Source organism: Hypanus sabinus, chromosome X1 (assembly GCF_030144855.1).
Source record: "Hypanus sabinus isolate sHypSab1 chromosome X1, sHypSab1.hap1, whole genome shotgun sequence".
Classification (NCBI taxonomy): Eukaryota; Metazoa; Chordata; class Chondrichthyes; order Myliobatiformes; family Dasyatidae; genus Hypanus; species Hypanus sabinus.
In genome coordinates, this window is record NC_082738.1 from 59,801,200 (window position 1) to 59,820,537 (window position 19,338).

Genomic DNA, 19,338 nt, shown 5'->3' on the forward strand with positions numbered 1-19,338 from the left:
TCCCTGTGAGCACTAAGATACCTGCATCCTGCAACTTAGGAGTAACTGCCTCCCTGTAACTCTCATCAATCAACCCCTCTGTATCCTGAATGATCCATAGGTCATCCAATCCAGCTCCAATTCCCTAAAGCAGTTTATAAGGAGCTGCAGCTGGATGCACCTCTTGCAGTTGTGGTCACCAGGGATAGTGGAATTCTCACTGAATTCCCACAATATGTAAGAGGAGCACAACACTGCCCTGCATTCAATTCCCACTGCTCCATCTTTGCAAACACAGAAAGAAAGAGAGGTTCATGGAGACCTCAAATTAGCCTCCACCACTTCCTGCCAAAACTTCGACTCCCCACTCCTCGGTGTCAAGTTCTCTGAGGATCTAACCTGGTCCCAACATATCAATGTAGTCATAAAGAAGGCAAGACAGCGGCTATACTTTATTAGGAGTTTGAAGAGATTTGGCATGTCAACAAATACACTCAAAAACTTCTATAGTTGTACTGTAGAGAGCATTCTGACAGGCTGAATCACTGTCTGGTATGGAGGGGCTACTGCACAGGACTGAAAGAAGCTGCAGAGGGTTGTAAATCTAGTCAGCTCCATCTTGGGCACTAATCTACAAAGTACCCAGGACATCTTTAGGGAGCGGTGTTTCAGAAAGGCAGCGTCCATTATTAAGGACCTCCAGCACCAGGGCATGCCCTTTTCTCACTGTCACCATCAGGTAGGAGATACAGAAGCCTGAAGACACACACTCAGCTATTCAAGAACAGTTTCTTCCCCTCTGCCACCCGATTCCTAAATGGACATTGAACCCTTGGACACCACCTCATGTTCTTTTAATATACAGTATTACTGTTTTTGCATATTTTTAAAAATCTATTCAATATACGTAATTGATTAACTTGTTTATTTATTGTTATGTTTTTTTCTCTGCTAGATTATGTATTGCATTGAACTGTTGCTGCTAAGTTAACAAATTTCACATCACATGCTGGTGATAATAAACCTGATTCTGATTCTGACCTTTTACTTCCACACTATGGTCACTCCCACAATGGACAATCCACTTAAAGCCTGACTTCTTTTCATTGGCCCTTGCCGATTACCTAATTATCCCATCAACTGACAACTAACAATTCAGTTATGCCTCTTTTTGGAGCCCTGCTACCTGAAACAGAGCAGAAAGAGGTTTTCAAATTATGAGTGGTATTGATAGGCTACATGCAATCAGGTTTATTTCCACTGAGGTTGAGTGAGACTAATACTAGACATCATGGTAAAAGATGAAAGATGATATATTTATGGGGAACTTTTTCACTCAGAGGGTGGTGATAGTGTGAAACAACTGCCAGTGGAAGTTCTGGATGTGCATTTGATTGCAGTTTTTAAGGAAAGTTTGGATGAGCACATGGATTGGAGAAATATGGAGAGCAATGGACAAAGGGCAGGTCAATGGAACTAGGCAGATTAACAGTTTGATTCTGATTCCTGTTGAAGGGTCTCAGCCGAAATGTAAACTGTACACTTTTCCACAGATACTGCCTGGCCTGCTGAGTTCCTCCAGCATTTTGTGTGTATTACTTTGATTTCCAGCATTTGCAGATTTTCTCTTGTTTGAGGATAATAGTTTGGCATGAACTAGATATAGAAACATAGAAAACCGACAGCACAATAGAGGCCCTTCGGCCCACAAAGCTATGCCGAGCATGTCGTTACCTTAGAAATTACCTAGGATTACCCAAAGCCCTCTATTTTTCTAAGCTCCATGTACCTATCCAGGAATCTCTTAAAAGACTCTATCGTATATGATATATGGAGGAATTTAAGGTGGAGGGTTATATGGGAGGCAGGGTTTAAGGGTCGGCACAACATTGTGGGCTGAATGGCCTGTACTGTGCTGTATTGTTCTGTGTATTCGCCTCCACCACCATCGCCGGCAGTCCATTCCATGCACTCGCCACTCTCTGCATAAAAAACTTACCCCTCCTCTGTACCTACTTCCAAGCACCTTAAAACTGTGTCCTCTCATGCTCGCCATTTCAGCCCCGGGAAAAAACATCTGACTATGTTATGATCCGGTCCACAGCCCGCATTCCGGGTCTTGATCCGGTGCGCGGACTCCGGACTCCGGGTCTTGCAGCCGTCCCTCCTGTCACCCTTAAGCCGAATAGGATCATCTTGGCTTAAGAAGGTGCACCTGTTACCTATCAACTGGCAGTTGGATGTAAGGGACTCCGGGACCAAGCTTAGTTTGGGGGAGGGGAGACGGGACGTGGTGGTGGTGGTGGTGATGGTGATGATGATGATGATGATGATGATGATGGTGGTGGTGGTGGTGGTGATGATGATGATGATGATGATGGTGGTGGTGGTGGTGGTGGTGATGATGATGATGATGATGATGATGATGATGATGATGGTGGTGGTGGTGGTGATGATGATGGTGGTGGTGGTGGTGGTGGTGATGATGATGATGATGATGGTGGTGGTGGTGGTGGTGGTGGTGGTGGTGGTCGTCATCGGAATCTGTTTTGTTCAGTTTGCTGGTTGGCTTGTACGAGCTGGTTTGCCATGTTCTGAGGTGTTTCATCCGATTGGCTCTGGTTGTTCTGGCTTGGAGGGCCCATGGCTTCATCCCCAAGTTCTGTGAGTCAGCCTTGAAGTCACCCTGGACCAAGATCCCTCCCAATCCCTTGCCTCCGTCGGGTAGCAGGCTGGACTGCCATTGCCCGGTGAGGGGGATTCTGTCCCCTTCCTATCCCTCACCTCTGATGGGCTGTGCCTGCTACCTGCCCAGGTGATCCGTGTCTTGCCCGGGCCTCCATGTTCCTGCCTGGGAGACAGCCCTGCCCAGGAGTTATGCCGCTGCCCAGGGGGCTCTCCTGCCTAGCCACGGACTCTCTCTGAACCTCAGGATTACCTAACACGCTCTGTCTCTTTTGCACACCCTGGTCTCCCCATCTGGTTCTATCCTTTAGTTATTCCTGTCCTGCCCCTAGTACTTCGGTGCCTGCGTCCTGCACTTGGGTCCAGCCTCCCATCCCCATGTGACAGACTATCCACACGATTAATGCCTCTTATCATCTTGTACATCTCTATCTGGTCACCTCTCATCTTCCACCACTCCAAGGAGGAAAGGCCGAGTTCACTCAACCTATTCTCATATGGCATGCTCCCCAATCCAGGCAACATCTTTATAAGTCTCCTCTGCACCCTTTCTATGGTTTCCACATCCTTCCTGTAGTGAGGCAACCACAACTGAGCACAGTACTCCAAGTGGGGTCTGACCAGGGTCCTTCATAGCTGCAACATTGCCTCTTGGCTCCTAAACTCAATCATACTATTGATGAAGGCCAATACACTGTATGCCTTCTTAACCACAGAGTCAACCTGCGCAGTAGCTTTGAGTGTCCTATGGACTCGGACCCCAAGATCCCTCTGATCCTCCACACTTCCAAGATTCTTGACATTTATACTATATTCCGCCATCATATTTGACCTACCAAAATGAACCACTCACACTTATCTGGGTTGAACTCCATCTGCCACTCCTCAGCCCAGTTTTCCATCCTATCAATGTCCCGCTGTAACCTCTGACAGCCCTCCACACTATCCATAACACCTCCAACCTTTGTGTCATCAGCAAAATTACTAACCCATCCCTCCATTTCCTCATAATAGATAGAGTGGACAGCCAGTGCCTCTTCCCCAGGGCATCACTGCTCAATACAAGAGGAGATGATTTTAAGGTAAGGGGTGGGAAGTTGGAGGGGGATATTAGAGGAAGGTTTTTTAGTCAGAGAGTGGTTGGTGCATGGAATGCACTGCCTAAGTCAGTGGTGGAGGCAGATACACTAGTGAAATTTAAGAGACTACTAGACAGGCATATGAAGGAATTTAAGGTGGGGGGGGGAATATATGGGAGGCAGGGTTTAAGGGTTGGCACAACATTGTGGGCTGAAGGGCCTGTACTGTGTTGTACAGTGTTCTATGTTCATCCAGGTCATTTATAAAATTCAGAAAGAGTAAGGGTGCCAGAACAGATCCCTGAGGCACTCCACTGGTGACCGACCTCCATGCAGAATATGACCCATCTACAACCATTCTTTGCCTTCTGTGGACAAGCCAGGTCTCGATCCACAAAGCAATGTCCCTTTGGATCCCAAGAAAATTCCATAAAATCTCTTTAGAAAGTAGTGTACACTTTTATTTCTTCTACCAAAGAGCATGAACAGATACTTCCCAACACTGTATTCCATTTGACACTTCTTTGCCCATATTCTCCTCATGTTTAAGTCCTCCTGCTTCCTCAACACTGCCTGCCCCTCCACCTATCTTTGTATTGTGTGCAAACTTTGCACCAAAGCCACCATCGAAATCATTGACATAACTTAAAAAGAAACGATCATTGTGGAACACCACTAGTCACTGGCAGACAACCAGAAAAGGCTCCATTTATTCCCACTCTTTGCACCCTGCCAATCAGCCAATGCTCTATCCATGCTAATACAGTAACTTTCCTGTAATACCAGGCATTTACCCACTGGGAGTCTTTGCTTACACGATCCATGGGAGGCTCATTTACTGCACCGTTGCTACCTCAGAAGTGGCACCAAAGGTGGGAAACAAAGAAATATAATGTTTTGTGTTTCGTGAAGACCTAGTTGATGGAGGAGATACTGGATCACACCATCGAGCCCTCTAGGTTCTCCCTGTTCCAAGCGGAGAGGGAAGAGTAAAGGAGGAGGGGTGTGCTTCATGGCCAATAATGCTTGGTGTAACCCCCAGAATGTGCATGCCCTCAAATCCTTTTGTTCCCTATATCTGGAATACCTTGTGCTGCTGTGTAGACCTTCCTGGCTGCCTAGGGAGTTCATGGCTGTTATTATCACAACTGTGTATATTCTGCCACAGGCTGATACTGATCTGACATGAAGGAACTGTACGAGACCATCAGCATCCTGGAGACTGCACACCCAGAGACTGCTTTCATCGTTGCCGGTGACTTTAATTGAGCATTGCTGACTAAAATCTCTCCAAAGTTTTGTCAACACATCCAGGTGAGAACACAGGAGTTAGCATACTTGCCCACACCTACTCTCCCTTCCACAATGCTAACAAAACGCTCCTCCATCCACTGCTTGGGAAGTCTGATCACTTCTCTATCCTGCTTCTCCCTGTGTACAAGATACAAGAGGCAGCCATAGTTAAAACCTTCCACTGTTGATCTAACCAATCACTCTCCATGCAACAGGACTGCTTTGATGACAACAGCTGGAATGTCTTCCATGATAAGGATGTTTCCACGTTCACAGAAAGGGTCACAAGCTTCATCCTGAAGAGCATCAAGAACATTGTCCCCCAAAAATCAGTCAGGGTCTATCCAAACCAGAAACCCTGGTGGTTACTGGCAGCAAGACAGAGCTTTCACTGCTGGTAACCACCAGGGACTCAGGAATTGCAGCTATGATCTATACAAAGTCATCAAGGCATGAAACAACTGCCTTGACAGCAAAACAGGGACAAGATCAAGACACAACTTTCCACCAACAACAGATGCAGCTTATGGCAAGGTCTGCACGCTATTACAGACTTCAAAGCTAAACACAGTGCTGTTTCCAACATCACTGCCTCTCTCCCAGATGAGTTAAACCTTTTTTATGCTTGATTCGATGTTGCCAACACTGAGCCCCTGAGGACAGCCACTAAAGTGACCTGCACCTTGGTCATCTCTGAGGCTGAAGTACACAGGTGCTTCCAACAAATGGGCAGTCACAAGGCTGCAGGACCAGACGACATCCTACGATGGGTACTCAGGATGTGCGCGGCATAACTGGCAGGTGTGTTTACAGACACTTAATCTCTCCCTCTCCCAGTGTAGAGTGCCCTCCTGCTTTAAAACGTCCACCATTGTCCCTGTAAAAGACCAACGTAACATGTCTGAACGACAGGCGTCATGTCACACTCACCTCAATAATAAGCAAGTGCTTTGAGCGGCTGGTCAATGACTACATCTGCAGCATGTTACCACCCACACTGGACCCCCCACAATTCACCTACCAACGCAACCAATCGACAGACGTCGCAATAGCCACTGCTCTACATACTATGCTTACACATCTGGAGAAGAAGGATGTTTATGTGAGAATGCTGTTCTTGGTTCAGCATTCAACACCATAATTCCCTCCAGGCTTGATAAGAAGCACAGAGACCTCAGCCTTGTGCAGCTGGATCCTGGACTTCCTGTCAGATCACCAGCAGGTGGTAAGAGTGGGCTCCCTCACATCCACCCCTCTGACTCTCAACACAGGAGCCCCCCAGGAGCTCCTGTGCTCTCTGTACACCCATGACTGTGTTGCCACCCACAGCTCCAACCTGCTAATTAAATTTGCTGACGATACTACATTGATTGGCCTTATCTCAAATAATAAGGAGACAACCTACAGAGATGAAGTCATCATCCTGAAACAGTGGTGTTAAGAAAACAACCTCTCCCCCAATGTCGCAAAAACAAAGTAGCTGGTTGTGGACTACAGTAGAAATGGAGACAGGCTAACCCCATTGACATCAATGGATCTGGGGTTGAGAGAGTGAACAGCTTTAAGTTCCTCAGCATAAACATCACCAAGGACCTCACATGGTCTATACACACCAGCTGTGTGGTGAAAAAGGCACAACAGCACCTCTTTCACCTCAGACGGTGGAGGAAGTTATGGGCCCCCAAATCCTAAGATCTTTCTATAGGGGCATGATTGAGAGCATCCTGACTGGCTGAATCACTGCCTGGTATGGGAACTGTATGTCCCTCAATTGCAGGCTCTGCAGAGAGTGGTACGGACAGCCTAGCACATCTGTAGATGTGAACTTCCCACTAATCAAGACATTTACAAAGTCAGGTGCATTAAAAGGGGCTTGAAGGATTATTGGGGATCCAAGTCACCTCAACCACAACCTATTCCAGCTGCTACCATCCAGGAAATGATACCACAGAATAAAAGCCAGGACCAACAGGCTCCATGACAGCTTCTTCCACCAGGCCATTAGACTGATTAATTCACGCTGACACAATTGTATTTCTAAGCTATATTGACTGTCCTGTTGTACATACTAGTTATTACAAATTACTATAATTTGTATATTCCACATTCAGACGAAGATGTAACATAAAGATTTTGACTCCTCGTGTATGTGAAGGATTTAAGAAATAAAGTCAATTCAATTCAATGTATGTCACCTTGTCAAAGGCCTTCTGAAAATCCAAGTACACAACATCTACCAATTCTCCTTTGACTCTCCTGCTTGATATTTCTTCAAAGAATACCAACAGATTTGTCAGGGTGATGTTATCATGTGCCTCTATGTACCTCAAAATCAAATCCTTAATAATTGATTCCAACATCTCCCAACCACTGAGATCAGGCTAACTAACCTATAATTTTATGTCTTCTGCCCCTCTCCCTTCTTGAAGAGTGGAGTGACATTTGCAATTTTACAGTCCTCTGGAACCATGCCAGAATCTAGTGATGTTTGAATTATCATTACTAATGCCTCCACAATCTCTTCAGCTACCTCTATCTACCCTAAGGAATAGGCCATCTGGTTCAGGTGATTTACCTACCTTCAGACCTTTCAGTTTCCCAAGCACATTCTTCCTAGTGATGGCAACTGCACTCACTTCTGCCCTTAACACTCTCAAATATACACCATACTGCTAGTGTCTTCTACAGTAAAGATTGATGCAAAATACTTATTCAGTTCATCATGTTATGAAAGATGTAAGTAATAAAGTCAATTCAATTCAATACTACCTCTCCAGCATCATTTTCCAGCAGTCCAATATCTAATCTCACCTCTGTTTTCCTCTTTATATATCTGAACAAACTTCGGTATCTTCGTTAATATTATTGGCTAGCTTACCTTCATATTCCATGTTTTCTCTCTTTATGACATTTTTAGTTGCTTTCTGTTGGTTTTTAAAAGCTTCCCAATCCTCTAGCTTCCCACTAATTTTGTGCTCTATTATATGTCCTCTTTTTGGCTTTTATATTTGCTTTGACCTCTTTTGTCAGCCACGGTTACGTCATCCTGCCTTTAGAATGTTTCTTCTTCTTTGGGATGTATCTATCCTGTGCCTTCCGAATTGCTACCAGAAATTCCAGCCATTGTTGGTCTGCTGTCATCCCTGGCAGTGTCCCCTTCTAATCAATTTTGGCCAGCTCCTCTCTTCTGCCTCTGAAATTCACTGTAAAACTAATACATGACTTTAGCTTCTCCTTCTCAAATGTCAGGGTGAATTTGATCATATTGTGATCATTTACCCCTAAGGGTTCTTTTACCTTAAACTCTCTAATCAATTCTGGTTCACTGCACAGCACCCAATCCAGAATAGCTGATCCTCTGGTGGGCTCAACAATCAGCTGCTCTAAAAAGCCATCTCGTAGGCACTCTAGAAATCTCCTCTCTTGGAATTCAACACCAACCAGATTTTCCCAATCTACCTGCATATTGAAATCCCCCATGACTATTATAACATTGCCCTTTTGACATGCTTTTTCTATCTCTTGTTGTCATTTGTAACCTACATTTTGCTACTGTTCAGAGGCCTGTAGATAACTCCTGTCAGGGTCTTTTTCCCCTTGAAGTTTCTTAGTTCTATCCACAAGGATTCTACACCTTCTGATCCTATGTTACCTCGAAGGATTTGATTAATTTTTTACCAACAGAGCCACCCCACCCCCTCTGCCTACCTGCCTGTCCTTTCAATACAATGTATCTCCTTGGGTGTTAAGCCTCAAGCTATAAATCTTTTTTCAGCCCACAATATCATATCTGCCAATCTCTAACTGTGCTACAGGTTCATCTACTTTGTTTTGTATATTGTACTGCATGCATTCAAATATAACAGCTTCAGTCCTGTATTCATCACCCTTTTTGATTTTGTCCCCGGTTTACATTGCAACTCATCCCATTGACTGCAATTTTGCCCTATCATCTGCCTGCCTGACCTTGCTAGCAGTCTCACTACACATTGCCTCTGTTTGTAAACCAACTACCCCAACCTCAGGCCTATCACTCCGGTTCCCATTGCCCTCTCAAATTAGTTTAAACTCACCCAAACAACTTCAGTCAACCTACCCACAGGGGTATTGATTCCGCTCGGGTTCAGGTGTAACCTATCCCTTTTGCACAGGTCATACCTACCCCCAGAAGAAATCCCAATCATTCAGAAATCTGAAACCCTTCTCCTGATCCAAGACATTCCTGACCCGGGAAGGCAACATACCATACGGGTGTCTCTATCACGGCTACAGAATCTTGTCTCTGTTCCTCTGACTATGGAAGCTCCTATTAACACTGCAGTCCTCTTCACTTCTCTTCTCTTCTTCCTCAGTGTCAACTCAGGGTCACTGTGGCTCCCCCAGTAGGTCATCCCCTTCAACAGTATTCAAAATGGTATACTTAGTTTATTTAGATACAGCGCAGAATAGGCCCTTACAGCCCTTCAAGCTGCGGCAATAATCTGAGCCTAATCATGGGACAATTTACAATGACCAATTAACCTACCAAACCAGTAGGTCTTTGGACTGTGGGAGGAAACCAGGGCACCTGGAGAAAACCCACATGATTAGGGGGAAAAACATACAAACTGTTTACAGACACTGGCGGGAATTGAACCCGGGTTGCCTGCACTGTGAAGTGTTGTGCTAACCACTATACTACTGAGCTGCCCTGAAAGACTTCAGGAAAGGAATGGGTTAAATTGCAATGACAGTAGAGGTAAAGGCTGTGGTATTGTTCTATAAGGTTGGCTAATACAACTCCCCATTAATACAGCACGTCAGTGAAAATGCCCTGCAATGAAGAGTGGGCCACTGCTGTATTCTGAGACATCTATTCACATTTGCTAAAAATCGAGAGCTGCAAAATAATTTGTTGTGTAATATGTGTACAGTCCCAACAGAATAACATTGGTATTGCTGTGAGTGTTGCCTCTGCAGATAATCATTGGTTAATTTCAAATCAGTATTATATGCACATAAACTTGACAAGTTTCTGCTTCATAGTAATGCTAATATTGATACGCACAGTTAAATCGACAGTCAATTGGTGATTTAAGTTCTTATCTTGCTGAACCAGTTAGCTGAGTGTTTGAAAACCAAACTGTAGTTCTGTTGATGCAGATGTGACCTCTACACACTGGCAAGTACAGCAACAGTCTGTTCCTGTTGTGCACAGTGATAATGCAGATTGGCTTCAAATACTGGTCATGAGTCATATGCTGAAGCATTTCTGTGCATTTTATCACAATTGAAAAAAATACGGGAATCATCTGAAAGACTATGCACATTCAATGTATTTGTAATTTCATTTTGACTTATTTCATGCCCCTGGCTCAGGAAGTCTTTAGTTCAAGTTCCATTCTGGAGATTTAACCGCAAGTTCTGAAAAAGTCATTGGCCAAAAATATTAGCACTTGTTTCTCCCTCCAAAAGTTCTGCCTGACCTCTGAGTGACTTCTGTTTCATTTTTACAACATCAGGAGTACCTTGCTTTATATTGCTTTCTTCAGCAACTCTTAACTGGGCAGTTTAATGCAGGACTGAATCTTTCAAGCAGCATCACCATAGATCGCATTAGGGAACTGGAGCAGGAGCTGGATGACCTCTGGATCATTCGGGAGAATGAGCAGTTTATACATAGTAGCTACAGGAAGGTAGTTACACCAAAGGAGCAGCGCACAGGTAATTGGGGTACCATCAGGCGAGGGAAGTGGAAAGGGCAGGCAAAGCAGGGCTCCCCATGGCCATTTCCCTCAACAAGTACACTGATTTGGATACTGTTGGGGGGGATGACTTAAGCGGGACAAACTGCGGCAGCCAGATCTCTGGCATCGAGCCTGGTTCTGCAGTGCAGAAGGGAGGTAGGAAAAAGAGGAGAGCTCTTGTTAGACGACTCGATAGTTGAGATACAGACAGGAGGTTCTGTGGTCGTGACATAGACTCCCGGATGATTTGTTGCCTCCCGGGTGCCAGGGTCAGGGATGTCTCTGATCACATGCACAGCATTCTGAAGTGGAAGGGTGAGCAGCCAGATGTCGTGGTACACATCGGTATCAATGACGTAGGAAGAAAGAGTGAGGAGGTCCAGAAGAATGAGTATAGAGAGCTTGGTAGGAAGTTAAAACGCAGGACCTCGAGGGTGGTAATCTCCGGATTGCTACCTATGCCACGTGCCAGTGAGGGTAAGAGTAGGATGCTCTGGAGGATGAACACGTGGCCGAGGAACTGGTGTAGGGGGCAGGGTTTCAGATTTCAGGATCATTGGGACCTCTTCTGGGGCAGGTGGGACCTGTACCAGAGAGATGGGTTATACCTGAACTACAGGGGGACCAGTATCCTTGCAGGGAGGTTTGCTAGTGCTATTGGGGAGGGTTTAAACTAGATTTGCAGGGGGATGGGAACCAGAGTTGCAGAGTAGATAGTGGAGCAGAGGTGAAAATAAATGATGTTAAAGTCACAAATAGAAGGGTTGTGTGTGGTGGTAATAATCTTCTGAGGTATGTCTATTTCAATGTGAGGAGTATTGTGGGAAAGGCTGACGAGCTGAGGCCGTGGATTGACACATGGAATTATGACATCATAGCCAGTAGTGAAACTTGGCTACAGGAGGGGCCGGACTGGCAGCTCAATGTTCCAGGGTTCCGACGTTTCAGATGTGATAGAGGCAGAGGGATGAAGGGTGGGGGGGGGGGGGTTAGTATTGCTAGTCAGGGAAAATGTTACAGCAGTGCTCAGGCAGGACAGATTAGAGGGCTTGTCTACTGAGGCCATATGGGTGGAGCTGAGAAACAGGAAAGGGATGACCACATTAATGGGGTTGTATTATAGACCACCCAATAGTCAGTGAGAATCAGAGGAGCAAATCTGCAGAGAGATAGCAGATAACTGCAGGAAACATAAAGTTGTGATAGTAGGGCATTTTAATTCTCCACGTATTGATTGGGACTCCCATACTGATAAAGGTCTAGAGGGGTTAGAGTTTGTAAAATGTGCCCAGGAAAGTTTTCAAAATCAATATATTGTGACATGGATGTGGCAGGAAAACGAACCCAAGTGCAGGACTCCGATGCGGAAGCAGGATCAGGAGGCAGAATCTCCGTAGCGAGTGTAGAATGGGGACCAGGCTGAGTCAGGACCTGGGGGTGGGGGGAGGGGGGGGAAGAGAGAGAGAGAGAGAGAGAGATTAAAAAATAAAAACATGTATAGGTAACAGGGAGCAAATAAGGTGCTTGAGGAGTATAAAAAGTGCAAGAAAATACTTAATAAAGAAATCAGGAGGGCGAAAAGAAGCCATGAGGTTGCTTTGGCAGTCAAGGTGAAGGATAACCCTAACAGCTTCTACAGGTATATTAAGAACAAAAGCATAGTAAGGGATAAAATTGGTCCTCTTGAAGATCAGAGTGGTCAGCTATGTATGGAGCCAAAAGAAATGGGGGAGATCTTAAATGGTGTTTTTGCATCTGTATTTACTAAGGAAACTGGCATGGAATCAATGGAAATAAGGCAAACAAGTAGTAGTGAGGTCATGGAACCTATACAGATTGAAGATGAGGAGGTGCTTGCTAACTTGAGGCAAATCAGAGTAGATAAATCCCCAGGACCTGACAGGGTATTCCCTCGGACCTTGAAGGAGACTAGTGTTGAAATTGCAGGGGCCCTGGCAGATATATTTAAAAAGTCGGTATCTACGGGTGAGGTGCTGGAGGACTGGAGGATAGCTCATGTTGTTCTGTTGTTTAAAAAAGGCTCTAAAAGTAATCTGGGAAATTATAGGCCGGTAAGTTTGACGATGGTAGTAGGTAAATTATTGGAAGGAGTACTAAGAGATAGGATCTACGAGTATTTAGATAGACAGGGACTTATTAGGGAGAGTCAACATGGCTGTGTGTGGAAGGTCTTGTTTAACAAATCTATTAGAGTTTTTCGAGGAAGTTACCAGGAAATTGGATGAAGGGAAGGCAGTGGATGTTGTCTACATGGACTTTAGTAAGACCTTTGACAAGGTCCTGCATGGGAGGTTAGTTAGGAAGATTCAGTCGCTACGTATACATGGTGAGGTAGTAAATTGGATTAGACATTGGCTCAATGGGAGAAGCCAGAGAGTGGTAGTGGAGGATTGCTTCTCTGAGTGGAGGCCTATGACTAGTGTGTGCAACAGGGATCAGTTCTGGGTCCATTGTTATTTCTCATCTATACCAATGATCTGGGTGATAATGTGGTAAACTGGATCAGCAAATTTGCTGATGATACAAAGATTGGAAGTGTAGTGGCCAGTGAAGAGAGTTTTCAAAGCTTGAAGAGGGATTTAGACCGGCTGGAAAAATGGGCTGAAAAATGGCAGATGGAGTTTAATACAGACAAGTGTGAGGTATTGCACTTTGGAAGGACAAACCAAGGTAGAACATACAAGGTAAATGGTAGGGCACTGAGGAGTGCAGTAGAACAGAGGGATCTAGGAACACAGATACAAAATTCCCTAAAAGTGGTGTCACAGGTAGATAGGGTCATAAAGAGAGCTTTTGGTACATTGGGCTTTATAAATCAAAGCATTGAGTATAAGAATTGGAATGTTATGGTGAGGTTGTATAAGGCATCGGTGAGGCCGAATTTGGAGTATTGTGTGCAGTTTTGGTCACCGAATTACAGGAATGATGTTAATAAGGTTGAAGGTGTGCAGAGAAGGTTTACAAGGATGTTGCCGAGACTTGAGAAACTGAGTTACAGAGAAAGATTGAATAGGTTAGGACTTAATTCCCTGGAGTGTAGAAGAATGAGGGGAGATTCTATAGAGACAATAGATAATAGATGCAGGAGTAGGCCATTTGGCCCTTCTATCCAGCACCGCCGTTCACTGTGATCATGGCTGATCATTCTCGATCAGTACCCCATTCCTGCCTTCTCTCCATAGCCCTTGACTCCACTATCTTTAAGAGTCTATCTAACTCTTTCTTGAAAGCATCCAGAGAATTGGCCTCCACTGCCTTCTGAGGCAGAGCATTCCACAGATCCACAACCCTCTGGGTGAAAAAGTTTTTCCTCAACTCTGTTCTAAATGGCCTCCCCCTTATTCTTAAACTATGGCCTCTGGTTCTGGACTCCCCCAACATCGAGAACGTGTTTCTTGCCTCTAGCGTGTCCAATCCCTTAATAACCTTATATGTTTCAATCAGATCCCCTCTCATCCTTCTAAATTCCAGTGTATACAAGCCCAGTCGCTCCAATCTTTCAACATATGACAGTCCCGTCATCCCGGGAATTAACCTCATGAACCTACACTGCACTCCCTCAATAGCAAAAATTTCCTTCCTCAAATTTGGAGACCAAAACTGAACATAATATTCCAGGTGTGGTCTCACCAGGGCCCTGTACAACTGCAGAAGGACCTCTTTACTCCTATACTCAACTCCCCATGTTATGAAGGCCAACATGCCATTAGCTTTCTTCACTGCCTGCTGTACCTGCATGCTTACTTTCAGTGACTGATGAACAAGGACACCTAGATCCTGTTGTATTTCCCTTATCCTAACTTGACACCATTCAGACAGTAATCTGCCTTCCTGTTCTTGCCACAAGAGTGGATAACCTCATATTTATCCACACTAAACTGCATCTGCCATGCATCCGCCCACTCACCCAACCTGTCCAAGACACTCTGCATTCTCCAAACATCCTCCTCATGTTTCACACTGCCACCCAGCTTTGTGTCATCTGCAAATTTGCTAATGTTACTTTTAATCCCTTCATCTTCTAAATCATTAACGTATATTGTAAATAGCTGCAGTCCCAGCACTGAGCCTTGCAGTTCCCCACTAGTCACTGCCCGCCTTTCTGAAAAGGACCCGTTTATCCCTACTCTGTTCCTGTCTGCCAACCAATTTTCTATCCATGTTAGTACCCTACCCTCAATACCACGTGCTCTAATTTTGCCCACTAATCTCCTATGTGGGACCTTATCAAAGGCTTTCTACAAGTCCAGGTACACTACATCCACTGGCTCTCCCTAGTCCATTTTTATAGTTACATCCTCAAAAAAAGATTAGTCAAGCATGATTTCCCCTTCATAAATCCATGCTGACTCAGACCGATCCTGTTACTGCTATCCAAATGTGCTGCTATTTCATCTTTTATAATTGACTCCAGCACCTCCCCCACCACTGATGTCAGGCTAACTGGTCTATAATTTCCTGCTTTCTCTCTCACTCCTTTCTTAAAAAGTGGGATAACATTACCTACCCTCCAATCTACAGGAACTGATCCTGAATCTACAGAACATTGGAAAATGATTACCTATGCTTCCATGATTTCTAGAGCCACCTCCTTAAGTACCCTGGGATGCAGACCATCAGGTCCTGGGGATTTATCAGCCTTCAGTCCCATCAGTCTACCCAACACCATTTCCTGCCTAATGTGAATTTCCTTCAGTTCCTCCATTATCCTAGATCCTCTGGCCACTATTACATCTGGGAGATTGTTTGTATCTTTCCTAGTGAAGACAGAGGTATATAAAATTATGATGGGTGTTGATAGACTGAATGCAAGCAGGCTTTTTCCACTGAGGCTAGGGGAGAAAAAAAAAACCAGAGGACATGGGTTAAGTGTGAAGGGGGAAAAGTTTAAAGGGAAAGGGGGGCCTTCTTCACACAGAGAGTGGTGGGAGTGTGGAATGAGCTGCCAGATGAAGTGGTAACTGTGGGCTCACTTTTAACATTTAAGAAAAACTTGGACAGGTTCGTGGGTGAGAGGTATGGAGGGATATGGAGGTGGTGGAGGGATATGGTCTAGGTGCAGGTCAGTGGAACTAGACAGAAAAATGGTTTGGCACAGCCAAGAGGGGCCAAAAGGCCTGTTTCTGTGCTGTAATGTTCTATGGTTCTATAGAGATTTGATTATTTCAACTAGATAATAGATAGTATAAAACATGCAATATCAATACAAGGAATTGTATGCAGCATTTTGTAAGTCATTGTTAAAAAAGTCCTTATTCTCCAATATTAGGGGTCATCGATGTTCATTGGAGGATGATATTTGGTACATGGGCATTGGACGGATGTGGTGTTCCAGTAGAGGGTGACAAAGGGGAATAGGCAAAGTTGGTAACAGTGGATTTTAAATATTAAAGTTTCACATCTTAAAATAGAACTGTATTTCCAAACACCATGCACAGTGTTTAGCAGAAAATAGGACAGTAAATTCATTTTGCTTGAAACAAAATACTTGTGCAACAACAGACAGACAGACATACTTTATTGATCCCGAGGTGACTTTTGTAGAAACATCAGATTTATTTCTGCCGATATGATAATGAAGAAACTGGTACGTTTTTTATATCTTTCACTTTTAGGCTACATTTGGTGTTAAACTGTGGAATTTACTTTATAATTTCTTTGCCAGTTTTTAAAAGTTTTCTCTTGTGGGTGCTGTTTATTAATATCTGGAGTATATTTCCAATGTTACTATTGCTCAACACTCTAGCACAGAAAAGGCAGACATTTGATCACAATTGCAGATATAATTTATTCTTTAGTTAATGATAACATTCATTGAAATCCTTACTTTCTACAATAAATTGTTTCATTATAATGTACAGAAAGCAGTATTAATTATGACTTCCATTTTTATGAAGTTCAGCTTATGGTAGATTAACTTGGAGAACCCCTGAAAACAAACTCAAGGATTATGTTGCACAATAACATCAGCTATGTTCAAGGCAGTGCAGACAGTGAGCAGTCTTGCTGCTGCCTGATCATATAGAATATTTGTTGTACGCACAAATACATATTTAATTGTTTTATTTGGTTGACACAGGGTCCAAATTCTAACTTGCCAACTTTGATATCTTGGTTGGCAGAGACATCATTAGCCAAAAAGTCTATATTCATCCCTTAAAAATAGTATTGTAAAGTTGCTAAAAATTACAATACATTTCTTAAAAATAAATTGTGTTGTAGACAGAGTAAGTTATGGAAGGAGTTATGATGCTTCCCTGATGTCTCACACTGGCTTCAAATGCTGCTCAATTTCCCCAGCCAGATCTGTTGCCCCACAATATTGATGGAACATCACTGGCAGCTAACATTAACATACTCGGCTCAGTTGCTTGCTTCACATCCACTCACCCATGACAGACTGCATGTAAGTACACAGGATGACAACCACAGCTAACTTCTGCTTCCCTTGCAGGAATTGATCGGAGGGGGACAATTGCAGCTGAGTACTCATATGTCCCTAATAGAATGGTGATTGCTTCACCCATAAGCTCTGAATCCACAAAGATTATGATGTCCTCATTGTGTTGCCCTTAAGGCATTTGTTTAGCTTTATTACATTTTCACTTTAGTAATTTGTTTGTAATTCTTTTCTAGTTAAAGTTAAGGTTGATAACTATGTTGCAGTTGTTGAAGGTAAATTCATTATCTGTGATGTATCATGGCATGCAATGATGTCACACCCGGTTTCTCCACATCTTGTGGGTAAATACCGGTTTGGAGAAACTGGAAGGAGGGGGCTTGAGTATGCAGGATCAGCGCAAGAAAAGTTCCATTTCTACGCACTAAGAAACATCATAGAAGCAACGCCATAAGTTCATATGACAATCGATATGTTGAAGTAAAAACATTAACGATGATTCTGTTAAAAGTAATGACGGTTGATAAAGTTTATTTTCTTGTGCTATTGAAAGCGTTGCTGGAAGTTTGTGTTGAAGTGTATTTAAATTTGTTGATGGCGTAGGTAGATTCTGACTGTATGTTGTACTTTAATGAGACTTTAATATAATAGTTTGTTGTAGTTTTATTTTTACAAGTATTTATGATGTAATTGTGATGCCAAGAAGGAAACAGATCCTGTATATATTTTGTATTGTTTTATCAACAGTTTTCACCATACGTTAATGTGGAAGTGTGAACAGTAAAAGGTTACTCTTACCTCATTGACTTCAGTTTAACTCGGTGTTTAGATCAGAGTTTCTACAACTGCACAAGAACACTACACTCATACTGTACTGTATCCGGTGCTCCCAATGTGGCCATTTATACGTTGGGGAGACCCGCCGCAGACTGGGAGACCATTTCGCCGAACACCAGCGCTCGGTCCTCCAGCAGTGGCGGAATCTCCCTGTGGCCACACACTTCAGTTCCACAGACCACTCCCACTCCGACATGTCTGTCCATGGCCTCCTCTACCGTCAAGATGAGGCCACACGCAGGTCGATGGAGCAATACCTTATCTCCCGCCTAGGTAGCCTCCTACCTGCCGGCATGAACATTCAACTCACAGACCTCCATTGATACCCCTGCCCCCCCTTTACCCCCATCCCTATCTATAATTTTAGTCTGGTTCTCTTTCTCTCTCTTCCCCCCCTCACTACAATCTCCCCCCAGCCCTACCTTTTTTTCTCTTTTATTTCCGATAATTCTCCACCTTCCCCCTAGCCCATTTACCTCCAGCCTATCACTTCCCAGCTCTCTACTTTATCCCTCCCCCCACTTCTTATCCCCCCTCGACCATCCCATGTTACTTCACTCCTGGTGAAGGGTTTCAGCCCGAAACATAGTCACTACCTCCTCCCATTGATGCTGTCTGGCCTGCTGAGTTCTGCCAGAATTTTGTGTTTTTTAACACTACACTCATATTTATTTATCCTTTTCATATCACAGAATTTGAAAACTATAAATGGTATAATCGTTCCATCCTTATTTTCCCCTCTACCCATTTCACAACTGTACACTTGTGCTTTTTTATTTCCTTTCATGGGCAATTTTTTTTACCTTGGTTAGACAGTGGTGATAATTGCTCACCATTATGTGGTTTCACACTGTGGCACTTGGTTCAGTTACTGACTCTGAACATACCTTTAAAGATATCACACATCAGCGATCAAGACACACTGTGACACTGGGCATGAATTTGCTACTGCCAGGGCAGGGGCAAAGCAGGGCAAAAAGACAGCTCACCAAATGTTGAGGATGTCATTTGAAAAGTTTGAAGGACAGGATATTTGGAGAAGGGATAAAGTTCTACACACCAGTATGTTTGTTGCATGGGAAATCAAACAGTATAACTCAGTCTGCTTGCTGCCATAAATACCACTGTGAACTGTCCCTAATATGCAGGTGATTGGTAGATTATTGAGAGAGATGATGGGCATGCAGGGAGAAAAAAACAATTGGATTAGCATAGAGATGTGCTTAATGGTTGGTGTACACTTGATGGGCCAAAGGGCCTCTTTCTGTGTAGTATGACTCTGTGACACTATATCTATGACAAACCTGCTGCACTCTCA